This window comes from Panthera pardus, unplaced genomic scaffold (assembly GCF_024362965.1).
Source record: "Panthera pardus isolate Hobbes unplaced genomic scaffold, ASM2436296v1 HiC_scaffold_6, whole genome shotgun sequence".
In the NCBI taxonomy this organism is placed as follows: Eukaryota; Metazoa; Chordata; class Mammalia; order Carnivora; family Felidae; genus Panthera; species Panthera pardus.
The window spans coordinates 71,382,900-71,393,807 of NW_026526991.1; the positions used below are offsets into that span (position 1 = coordinate 71,382,900).

The 10,908-nt window shown below is 41.0% G+C and overlaps 1 pseudogene; it reads right to left on the reverse strand.

The window, feature by feature from the left end:
- Nucleotides 1–7,059: 7,059 nt before the first annotated feature.
- Nucleotides 7,060–10,908, reverse strand: LOC109268578 (dnaJ homolog subfamily B member 6-like; annotated as a pseudogene).

Here is a 10,908-nt window from a genome sequence, read left to right on the forward strand (position 1 = left end):
TCTGTGTATATGAAATATGATTCTCTCAGGCCAGATCAGAGATTTAAGCTGTTCTGATTCAACAATACAAAATGTAAGAAACTAGCTGTATTATTCTTGGAGTTGAACAGTCAAAACTCAACCATTTTTGTGTTTTTGTCCACATACACAACCTAGCTTTAAAGTACAGTTACAGAGTGGAATTCAGTTAAACAAAATCTTCATTTCTCTGGGTTGTGATAACAATGTAATAAGCTCAATTTAAATAAACCAGGCAAGAAAATGAACCTTGTAACTTAGGCAGCTATTACATGTAGATGTTATGTAAGCGATTCAGTAGAATTTTTCACTCTTGTGCCTGTAACACAGCCCTTGCAATTCTGCCAGGAGTACGTTTGTTCCAATGCATAAACATAGGGAAGATATTTACATTTCTTCACAAAAAAGACTATGTATTTGCTACACCACTGACTTCCATTTCTCCACCTCCCCTGAAGAAGGAGGAATAGAGGCCCTGCAAACCTGCTAATGTCGGTTATTGGGGGTATGTAAAAAAGGATTTGTCAAGAGGTCACCGACTTTCTCGTTTCTACCTGCCTGACTAACTAAACCAATGAATTCTTCTCCTCCGAATGCATTCATTGTGCTGCCTGGACTTTGAAGAGTCACTGGATAATATGTTTAGCTCTGGCCAAGTGGCTCTCTAAGCTCAACTCCAGAAGAAACCTTCTTTTCTTGCCTTCTGGCAGCCTGTACATAGGTTAAATTCACTCATCCATTTTTTAAAAGTCAATGTTCAATTGATATACTGAGATTGCGATTTTCAGAGCCTCAGTGGAACATACACTAATGTTTTAATTCAAAAAGAGTGTAATTTTGTTTTGCATTCTAAGAAAATTTTTAAAAATACAGTTCAAGCATTAATTTCAGCTATGCAACTTTAGCTTTCAGCTACACTGCTTTAAGGAGAAAAAGTTGAAGAGCCTCACTGAATCAGAGAGTTAATTTTTAAACAGGAAGAAAAGAGTGCAGTAATCTGAGGACATACACAGATTCTGTAAATATCCATAGTTGCGAACAACATAAAACCAAGTACTCTTTCCATCAGTAAAGAAAAGGTATTCAGGGGCGCCTGGGTGGCTCAGTCAGTTATGCATCCAACTCTTGATTTCGGCTCAGGTCACAATCTCACAGTTTGTGAGATGGATCCCCATGTTGGACTCTGTGCTGACAGCATAGAGCCTGCTTGAGATTGTCTCTCTCTCCTCTCTCTCTGACCCTTCCTCACTTGTGCTCTCTTTCTCTCTCAAAATAAATAACTAAAAACCTAAAAAAAAAAAAAAAAAAAAAAGAAGGAAAGGTATTCATGCAAATTCTTCAAAACTATTGAGTTTTTATTTTCCTTCCCTCTGTAGCCCAGCATCACATCTACTCCTTTCCTCTCAGGGCATAGTTTCTATCTGTTCTCTGGGTTATGGATGCCAATCTTCTCCAACAGAGACAACTATATCTTCAACCTGACTGAGTATTAATAGAACCTTGCCTCCAAGCTTGGAAGAGAATTCACGGACTGTGAGCCACAGTGGCTCAAGTTAGATCACTATTGGCATCACTGGGGCTGGCACAGAAAATTCAGTGATGGAAGAATGGCAGGTGCACAATTAACCATCCTCCCATGGACATTTCAATCTAAAATCACCATAGCCCTTGGGCCAAAGAGGCCAGAGGTGATGTTTATCCCCCCTCCTCTTTGGGGAAGAGAGGGAAAAATGAACAACTCAAGCAGAGAGAGATGCAAAGCTCACTTTGCCCTTCTTGCCCTTCCTGCTAAAGAGGGTCTAAGAGCATCCTTCCACACTAGGATGTGCTTTTTGTCCTACATCAATTGCCCAGTTTCATGACTTGGCATGAAACTCTCCCCACACCCCAACACCCAACCCCATTTCACCTTTGCTTTTTCCCCTCTCAATCTTGATGTCACTTTCTCTAAAAAGCCCTCCCGAGTTTCCAAAGCTAGAGTAGGTAGCCCATGCAATGCTTTCAAGGCCCTCCTCCCGCTGTTTTACAGCTGCCTGCCTGGAATATCCCTGAGGACTGAGACATGGGCCAGTATGGAGAGGGGAGAGCAGAGGAGGAGCACGGGATGTACACTTGCTGAGTCAATGAATAACTCACGATTCTACCTCCCCGTTTTCTTCCCCTGTTCTCTCATCATCTATTCCTTGTCTTTCTCAACTACTTCCATGATTGCAAAGATAAGAGAGTTGTAGAGAGAAAAAACACTATATTTGGCTTCAGGAGCCTCAGAAGTCCTACCTCTGTTATTGTACTATCTGTGCTGCCTTGGATTCAGTTTCCCTTCAGCCTCTTTCAGATCTGTTGTGAAGATAAAAATATAACACACTAGAAAACAACTTGTAAACTTTAAAGTGTCATCAAATGTAAAGTACTATTAGAAGTCTTATTCTCCCATACCCACCAGTTGAATATAACACCTGCCCTGATTGGATAAACGTTCTCTCCAAACTCTTTTGTAGCTACTTCATCCTACTACTGAATGTATTGGTCAAGGACATAGAAACAGATGGAAGAGAACACGAGTTGGTGCGCAAATATCTGGATATCTGAAATCCAGTTCAGGAATCAAGAATGTGTCTTACCTCCACTGGGCCCAAGGCCATGTTACACCTTGGCCGTACACTGAAAGCCTTCTGGATTCTAAACCTGTCTTTAGCCAGCCTCATCCCATTATTTTTCTCCACATAAACTCCTTGACTTCCCTGGCCCATGGTTATTGTTCCTGTGTCCATCCACATGAACTGCCCTTCCCTTCACCTTTATCAATATCGTTAATCCCCAATAAATGTATTTCTTTGCGATAAGCTTCTTCCACTAAGTCACACATGAAGCCCATTCATTGCAGAAGAGTATATTCATATATTCCTTCATTCATTCCAAAAGCTAAATATTTACTGGCCTCCTGCTATGAACAAAGCACTGCTCTGGATATTGTGAGGATGACCAAAATGAATGAGACCTACTCCCTCCTTGGAGGAGCTTACACCCAAGCAGAGAAGACACAGACTAAATGAACTGTTATTTGATGTTGGGAGAAGAAAGAAAGAGAAAAGCACTCTAAAAATCCATGCATTATGGCAGCACGAGGGAAGGAGTGATAGTTTCTGATCAGGGCACCCAGGGAAGGCTTTGCAGATCAAGTTTATTTGAGGTAGGCCTCAAAGAAGAGAAGCAAAGAGAGATCAAATTATTCTAGGGAAAGGGAAAATATGAGTAAAGGAACAGGGCCCATTTGGAGAACTGTGAGTGGTTTGCATAGGGCATGTGGAAGGATATAATATGACTTTAACCTGGAAAAGTTAAATTGAAGTCAAACAGAAGTTTCTTATGGCCATGAGTTATTTATATACATTATTTTGTTCAGATAAGGTAAATAGAACTGTGAAGTAAGCTGAAGGGATGCTAAATGAACATCTGATAAGTATATAGAGGGCAATTTTAGTTGAACTGTGCCTAGGGCTAGAAATAGAGCAGGAAGCATGGAAGAGACTCTAGCCTTAAGGAGATTGGCTGACTGATAAACAGGTAATTTCAATACAGTGTGGAGGTGGAAATACAGAGTGCTAGCAAGTAAGGAGGTTAGTGGGGCAGGAGAGGTATGGTCCAGATATTATGCCCCATGAGAGAAGAGCTGGTGTGTTTGTTCACCCTCTATTTCTACTGATAGGAAAGGGTCTGCTTCAGACTAGATATATGGTAAATATTTTGACTGAATATGAAATGAGTATGAGGGTCCACCTAATCTCAAATCATAAGAATAAATAGGGATAGCCTGCTGGGATGTTGCAAGAAGGTAGCCTATTGAAAACTTTCAGAAATACAGATTAAAAGTGACTTTTTCATCCCAAGTTCTTTAATTTTCTATTTACCCACACAAATTTACCCCGGTAATTTGCTAAACTTCATTGCTACCAATGGGTTCTAGCACAGGACTTGATACAAAGTGTACTCAATAAAAATGTGTTAGATGAATGGTTAGGTGGGTGGATTAATAAATGGATGGGTGAATGGATGGATGAAGGACTGAGGGAGTCATTCACTTACAAGAAGATAGATATAATGGGGCGCTTGGGTGGCTCAGTCAGTTGAGCGTCCAATTCTTGATTTCAGCTCAGGTCATGATCTCATGGTTCATGGGACAGAGCCCCACGTTGGGCTCTGCACTGACAGCATGGAGCCTGCTTGGGATTCTCTCCCTCTCCTCTATCTCTGCCCCTCCCCCCTCTCTCAAAATAAAAATAAACTTGATTAAAACAAGAAGTTAGATATATTGAAGAAACTCTACATAATGCTAACCTCACTACATGTATTTTTCTTGTCCATTGAGATGACTGGGAAAAAGTCAACAAAATTTAAACACTATTTTAAACAAAGATATATGTTAATAAGGTCAAAAAAAATTAACGTTAATAACGTAGACCCTTGTCCAATAATTACTGATTTCATTAAAAGAAAAGAGCAAAGATGCAAATTCTATAATTAAAATACAACTCAATATATCATATAATAAATCCATAAACGAAGAGGGTTAAATAATTCAAGCACCATCAGGAAAGAATTCCCCACTAAAAATTAACTACTGAAACCATCTGAGGAATTTTTTTCTTTAAATATATGCTTCTTTGTTAAAAACATCCACATATTCTCAAAGACATTAGTCTTATCCTGGTGGCCCAGCATTTCAAGTGCAAAACTTATCATTATAAAGCATCTGCTTTGCATATATGTCAATTTTTTCAGAAGTTCTTCAAATATCATATTTTAATGATATCTAAGTTTGCCACATGTTCAGCACTTAGAAAGGCCAGCAGTCAAATAATTTGCATGACATTCAATTAGACCTCTAAAAAGTCCTGGATTTCAATGATAATAATTATATTCATAATAATATATGCCATGTATTGACCTCTACGATATTTTATTCTAAGCTAACCACACAACAAACATTAGTTCTAATATTTATGATTTGCAACACAGTCACAGTTGGCACTAAAAATACTTCTTCAGACCTTCCAAACTAACCATGGCCCATATATACCAATAATCACAGTGTAAATTGGATGTAAACTGGAGAACACTACAGGCTGTTTCAAAAGTCTCCAAACCTGCATTCGCTTTGAGCCAGAAGTTATAAAAATAGGAACTTAACCCAAGAAAACAATTAGGGGTAAGTTCAAATTTTTTCTAAAAGGAAAAGTTCTTCCAGAGTTTTTGTAGTAGCAGAATATCGAAAACAATTTTAAGTGTCCAACTACAGCATGTAAAAAAGACTTATGGACGTTAAATATCATAGACATGGTTTACAATTAAGTGGGAAAAGTATGTTATAAAATTCCACGTAAGATGGTCCAAATGTGTGCATGCTTGTGTGTGTACACATGGATGAGGGGGTCCTGCAAGGACATACTCCAAGCTGTTAAAGTGGCTATTCTGGGTGGTAGGACTGTCAAGGACTCCTATTTCCTCCTTTTCACTTACCTGCACTTCTCATTTTTGCTTTAGCCATCTTGTCTTAAGAAAGATGCCCTGGGGTTATCCCCTCCACATTTTATATCCCAGCAAATTCACAGGGTGAGCTATTTTAAAAGTCCAAAATAGTCCTATTTTGAAAAATGACAGCCTTCCCCCATGTATTCTTTGCATTTTTTTCTTGGTCCCTCCCTCTTGCATTTGTAGTTGACTTGATGAGACTGGGTTAAATGGACTCTAAAATCTACCAATGCTCCAAAGCTTCACATACATGTCCATACACACACACATATACATGATTTTTCCTATACATTATTTAATAAAACTATTTCTAACTAAAATTTTAACTCAATTTAAAATCTCTAACTCTCAGGGACACCTTGGTGGCTCAGTCAGCTAAGCATCTGACTCGATTTTGTTCGGCTCAGGTCATGATGTCACGGTTCGTGAAATCTGCTTGGGATTCTCTCTCTCTCCCTCTCTCTCTGCCCCTCCCCTCCCAAGATAAAAAAGTAAAATAAAATATCTAACTATCAGTTTTCAAGGTGACGTTCCTCCACCTAAAACAAAAGAAAATCTAAGTTGTACCTTTCTTTTTTTTTCTTTTCTTTTCTTTTTTTTTTTAGGCTCTACTGCTCAGGAAAGAATCCACCAAACACTTTTGCATTTCTTTTCTTTTTCTTTTTTTTTAATCAACTGACAAAGACACAGTTTACCAGCTTAACATTTTAAACCCACGCTTAACATTACATATTTGAAGCAATTGGCAAAACTGAATAAAATGCCAGTATTTGTGCACAACTAAAAAACATCCTCAATGTATATTAAATGAGAGACATATTACCATTAATGCACTAATATCTCTCACTACTAAATACAGAAAAAAAATGAAATTTATGTTGAGGAAGCTTCATTCTGGCAACGTTAACTTCACAGCAGGCTGACTCTACTTGGCTCATGTTTCAAACACAACACAAACGCAGTTCCACACTGGTGTTAGTGTATGAAAGAGCCAGTCACTTTGGATTGTGTTCAATAAACAAGCAAAGTGCGTACAGAGATTGACAACAATTTTACTTTTTTTAAGTTTATTTATTTTTGAGAGAGAGCAAGCAAGAGCAGGGGAGGGGCAGAGAGAGAGGGAGAGAGGGAGGGAACCCAAGCAGGTTCCACACTGTCAGCACTGAGCCCAATTCCAGGCTCCAAACCGTGAACTGTGAAATCACGACCTGAGCCAAAATCCAGACTCTGATGCTTTAACCCACTGAATCACCCAGGCGCCCCACAACAATTTTAACGACCAAAAAAAAAAAAAAAGGGCCCTATTATGGTGCTCCAACAACAAACTCAAGTCTATAATAAATAGGGCTTCGATGAGCTGTGCATAAATACAGGTACAGTTACACTGAAAGCCGAGCTCCTCGGAAATCTTCAAAAAAAAAAAAAAAAGAAAGAAAAGAAAAAGAAAAGAGTTCTGTTAATCCTCAAATGGTGCTGGGTATAATCAACTTTCTGTTACATGCACGCACTTAATCATTTGTTATCTAAGCATGGCAGCCGCTCCTTACCATTTATCATTAAGGACTTTAATCTGACCATCTTCTTCAACTTGTACTCTTTCTTGACCATTCTCAACAATGCCCTTTGTAGTGATTTTTCTGCCATTAACAATTTTAGTACAAGGTGATGTAGATTTGAGGTTACCCATCCCACTACCACCAAAGGCCATGGAAGAAAATGAAATGATCCCCAACCCAACCCAGTGACCTGATGAACCGAAGCAAGTAAATCCTGTATCAGTGAAGAATATCCTCCTCCAAAAGATGGAAATCCACTAAAGGCAGAGGAAAACAACCTTTGCTTCAGCTCCTGCTTCTTCAAGGACCCCTTTGATCCCCCCCACCACCACCAAAAAAGTCCCCAAACGGGTCTTTAAGAAGCCAAATGAAAATGGGTCCCTTAAGCCAAAAATTGTCCTGAAGACGTGGTCTGGGTTGTGATAGGTGAAGCCAAACTCAAAGGACTGTCAAAACGACCTGCACCTCCACCTAATCCTTCTTTGCCGGGTTTATCATAGGTGTCCCGAATCTGGTAACACCTCATACGCCTCAGCTACATGTTTCGGTTTTCTCCCCACTTCCTGTTTATTCTCAGGAAATTTTATCAGAATGCCACTTCAGTGCCAGTTTCCTATATGCCTGAATATCCTCGACTGAGGCATGACTCTGTCAGCCCAGAACTTCAGAGCGATCCACCAGGCCTAACAGGCTGCGGACTGAGGAAGAACCGAAAGGGCGCAGGAGCCACAGGGAGGGGGTGCAGGAGCCACGGGGGGGGGGGGGGGGGGGCGTGCAGGAGTTGGGGGGGCAAGAGCCGCAGGGAGAGGGGTGGACTTTGCAGCAGCCACGTGGGGGAGAGTGCGGGGAGGGGGGGCGGGGGGGGATGGACGTTATAGGAGCCCTGCGGGAGTGGGGGAGTGGGAAGGGCAGGAGCCGCGGTGGTGGGGGGTTGTGGGGGCGGGACATGACCCGAGGCTCCCGCTCCCAAAGCTGGCGGCTCAGCGGCAGCTTCTTGAGCTCTCGGTTCTCTCCCTTCTGCCAACAAGTGGTAAGTAAGTTGTACCTTTCTGATTCATCTGATTCCAAAGAGATAGATGCTTGTCCAATGAACCCACATGTAACTCCGCTTTTAGGTTCAGACTTTTCAAGTCAAAACTTTCGTACTCGTCTATTCCATCATCTTTTTTTGGTTTGCTGGGTCGTGTTTTCCAGAAAACAAAGAATATTGGAAGAAGGCCCAGAAAGACTGGGGCAGGGCCGCTGTACGTCATGAATTTTCACATAGACTTCTACTTTCAAATAGTTTTATTTTCCCCCTTTGAGTTTGGAAAATGTTACTTTCTGAGGTATGTGTAACTAAGTTCTCCAAGCACCGGCACAAGGAGAGATGCATGACCTGTTTGGTAGGGCAATTAGCTTCACTGTTAAGATCGGTGTGTTTTGTTGGTTTGTTTTTCTTTTTGTTTCTAGTCAGACCACTTACCTAAAGCTGGGATGAAAATTGTACCTACACAAAATTTTAATGTATAAAAATACTGACATAATAGAAGTACAGGGAAAATGTCAGTATGGGAGTACAGGAATTTTGTATTGCATTGCATAGTGGCCTCCAAGTCCTGAAAAACTGGGTTCATAACCCTTACGTGGCCATTTTCTACCAGTGTCAACTTGAGCTAGGTACTTAACCCCTGAAAAGCCTCAACGTCCTCATCAGTAAAAAGGGCTATAAATGAGCCTACCCAACAAGGTCCTCGCCAGGATTAAATGAGATAATCCATGTAAAACACTTCACAGAGCGCCTGACTCATAGTAAGCACTCCATAAACACGTGTCGTGGTCATTTCTGAGACATGGGCCATCTGTTCTCTAGGCTGGTTGTTACGAATGTGTCCTGGATGGAGATCATAAGACACCAAAACGATGGCAAGTCCTCTGAAATGCATAATGACTCTCCGTGGCAAATAAAGTGCTAATCTGTCCTCTATATACCACAGTCTGACCTTGAAAGTATTTTCCAGACTCTGGTGAAAGTCATAGAAGCTCAGGTCTGCAGTCACAAAAGGAATGTGGCTCTTAAAAGCTTACGACAGACCGCAGATATGGGGCAGTTAACTTATCGAGAGGAAATGGGCTCTGGTTTTCTTTGCAGGCCTCAGATCCAGGAGCTGCAAAGTTGAGTCACCAGCTTGCTATCTGACCTCAGGCCAGCCACTTAACCTCTCACTGACCCCATTTCCTTACTTAAAATCAACTCTGTGCTCGTGTTCCGTTCCAGTCATTATCTCTACCCACAAAACTGGGTAGTGACTAAGGTGTCCCAGAGATTTTGAAAATGAGTGATTCGGTGAGACAGGTATATGAAATAGAATGGTGCAAGGTTTGGAAATGAGTAAGTCGAGCTCTGCGTTTTGGTGTTTTTGGTATTATTTTAAGAGCTCTCTTCCTGGAACAAAATCACCAACCCAGACAATAAGCTTTGTCTGACACTGTGACCCGAGTTGCTGATGAAGCTTTCTTGTGTTGGTATTTCTGGGAGTGACAGAATGGAAGAGAACAGCAGCCCCTTTGTGAGGAGGTAGTCAAGAGGGAAATAAATTTTAGTTATTTAAAGAGAATTCAGGACAAGCGAGGCAGTGTCATTTGTGAAAGAACTAGACCAGCAGCTTGGATTATTGGGTTTTACCCTCAGCCACTGTCTCTCTACCTAACCTAGGACAATTTAAACACTTCTGACTAACCACAGGAGTATTCCCTGAACTAATAAGCTGTCCCAGTTACCAACTTACACAAAACAAATGTACATACATGCCCCTCAGTACTCACTCAGGCAAATTTCTCACCTTCCTGGGGTCTACTGTGAACACCTTGAAACCAAAGGTCTGTTGTGTGGGGGGGTTTTGTCCTCACTCACATAATGACGAGCTCCAGAAATATTGCTGATGAAAGAGGTGATGAGGGAAAGTGTCTAAAGTGTCGCATGTAAAGTAAGTGAAGTTTCCCAGATTTGTCAGTTTTTCAGATGTCAACCATCTTCAAACAAAAACTTATGGAATAGTCACCTTTTCCTGCCTTCTTGCTGACTTGACGTCAGCCATATCACCATCAATTGACTTCCTGGCCTGTAATAATTTTTCTGTTTCCTTACTTGCTAACAGAAGCAGCCCTTCCTGCTTCCCATTTGGTCCTTTAAGCGACTGAGAAATCGAATTAACAAGGCGTATCAGTTAAAGTTAGGTTCAGCTGTGAGTAACAGAAACCAAACTATAGTAGCTTCAATGCAAAAGGCATGTTTGCTTGTGTAAAGAAGTGTAGAGAGGGGTAAGAGGACTCCACAACGCCATCTGAGGCCTCTGTCTTTGCTCTGCTCTAAGTGACTTGTCATAGTTTAGGAAAACTTCCGGAGCTCTAACCATTCCAGCCCCCTTCCAAGCAGCAGAAAGAAGGAAAGAAAGAAGAACGAAAAGGTACAACTCTTTCTCTTTTTACAGAACTGTCCTGAAAGTCCTACCAACATTTTTATGACATTTTGTGAGCCGAAACTTAGCCACACAGACTACACCTAGCTAAAAGGGAAGCACGATTCTCCAAACCAGCATTTTATGTGTATATTCGAAGACTCTAAGTGCTTCTGTTTGTTTGCTTTATCATCTCCCTGTTCTCAAGATGTAGAGATTGCTAGAAATCTTGCCTTCTGATAAGCAGCAATTATCCTGAATTGTCAGAAATGGAGCATTACACGGAGAGTGTTATCACTGTGTACCAGTGCTGGGTGACATTTGGAAAGCAGGCAAGATCTCATCCTCTCCGTAAATTCTAAGGCCAT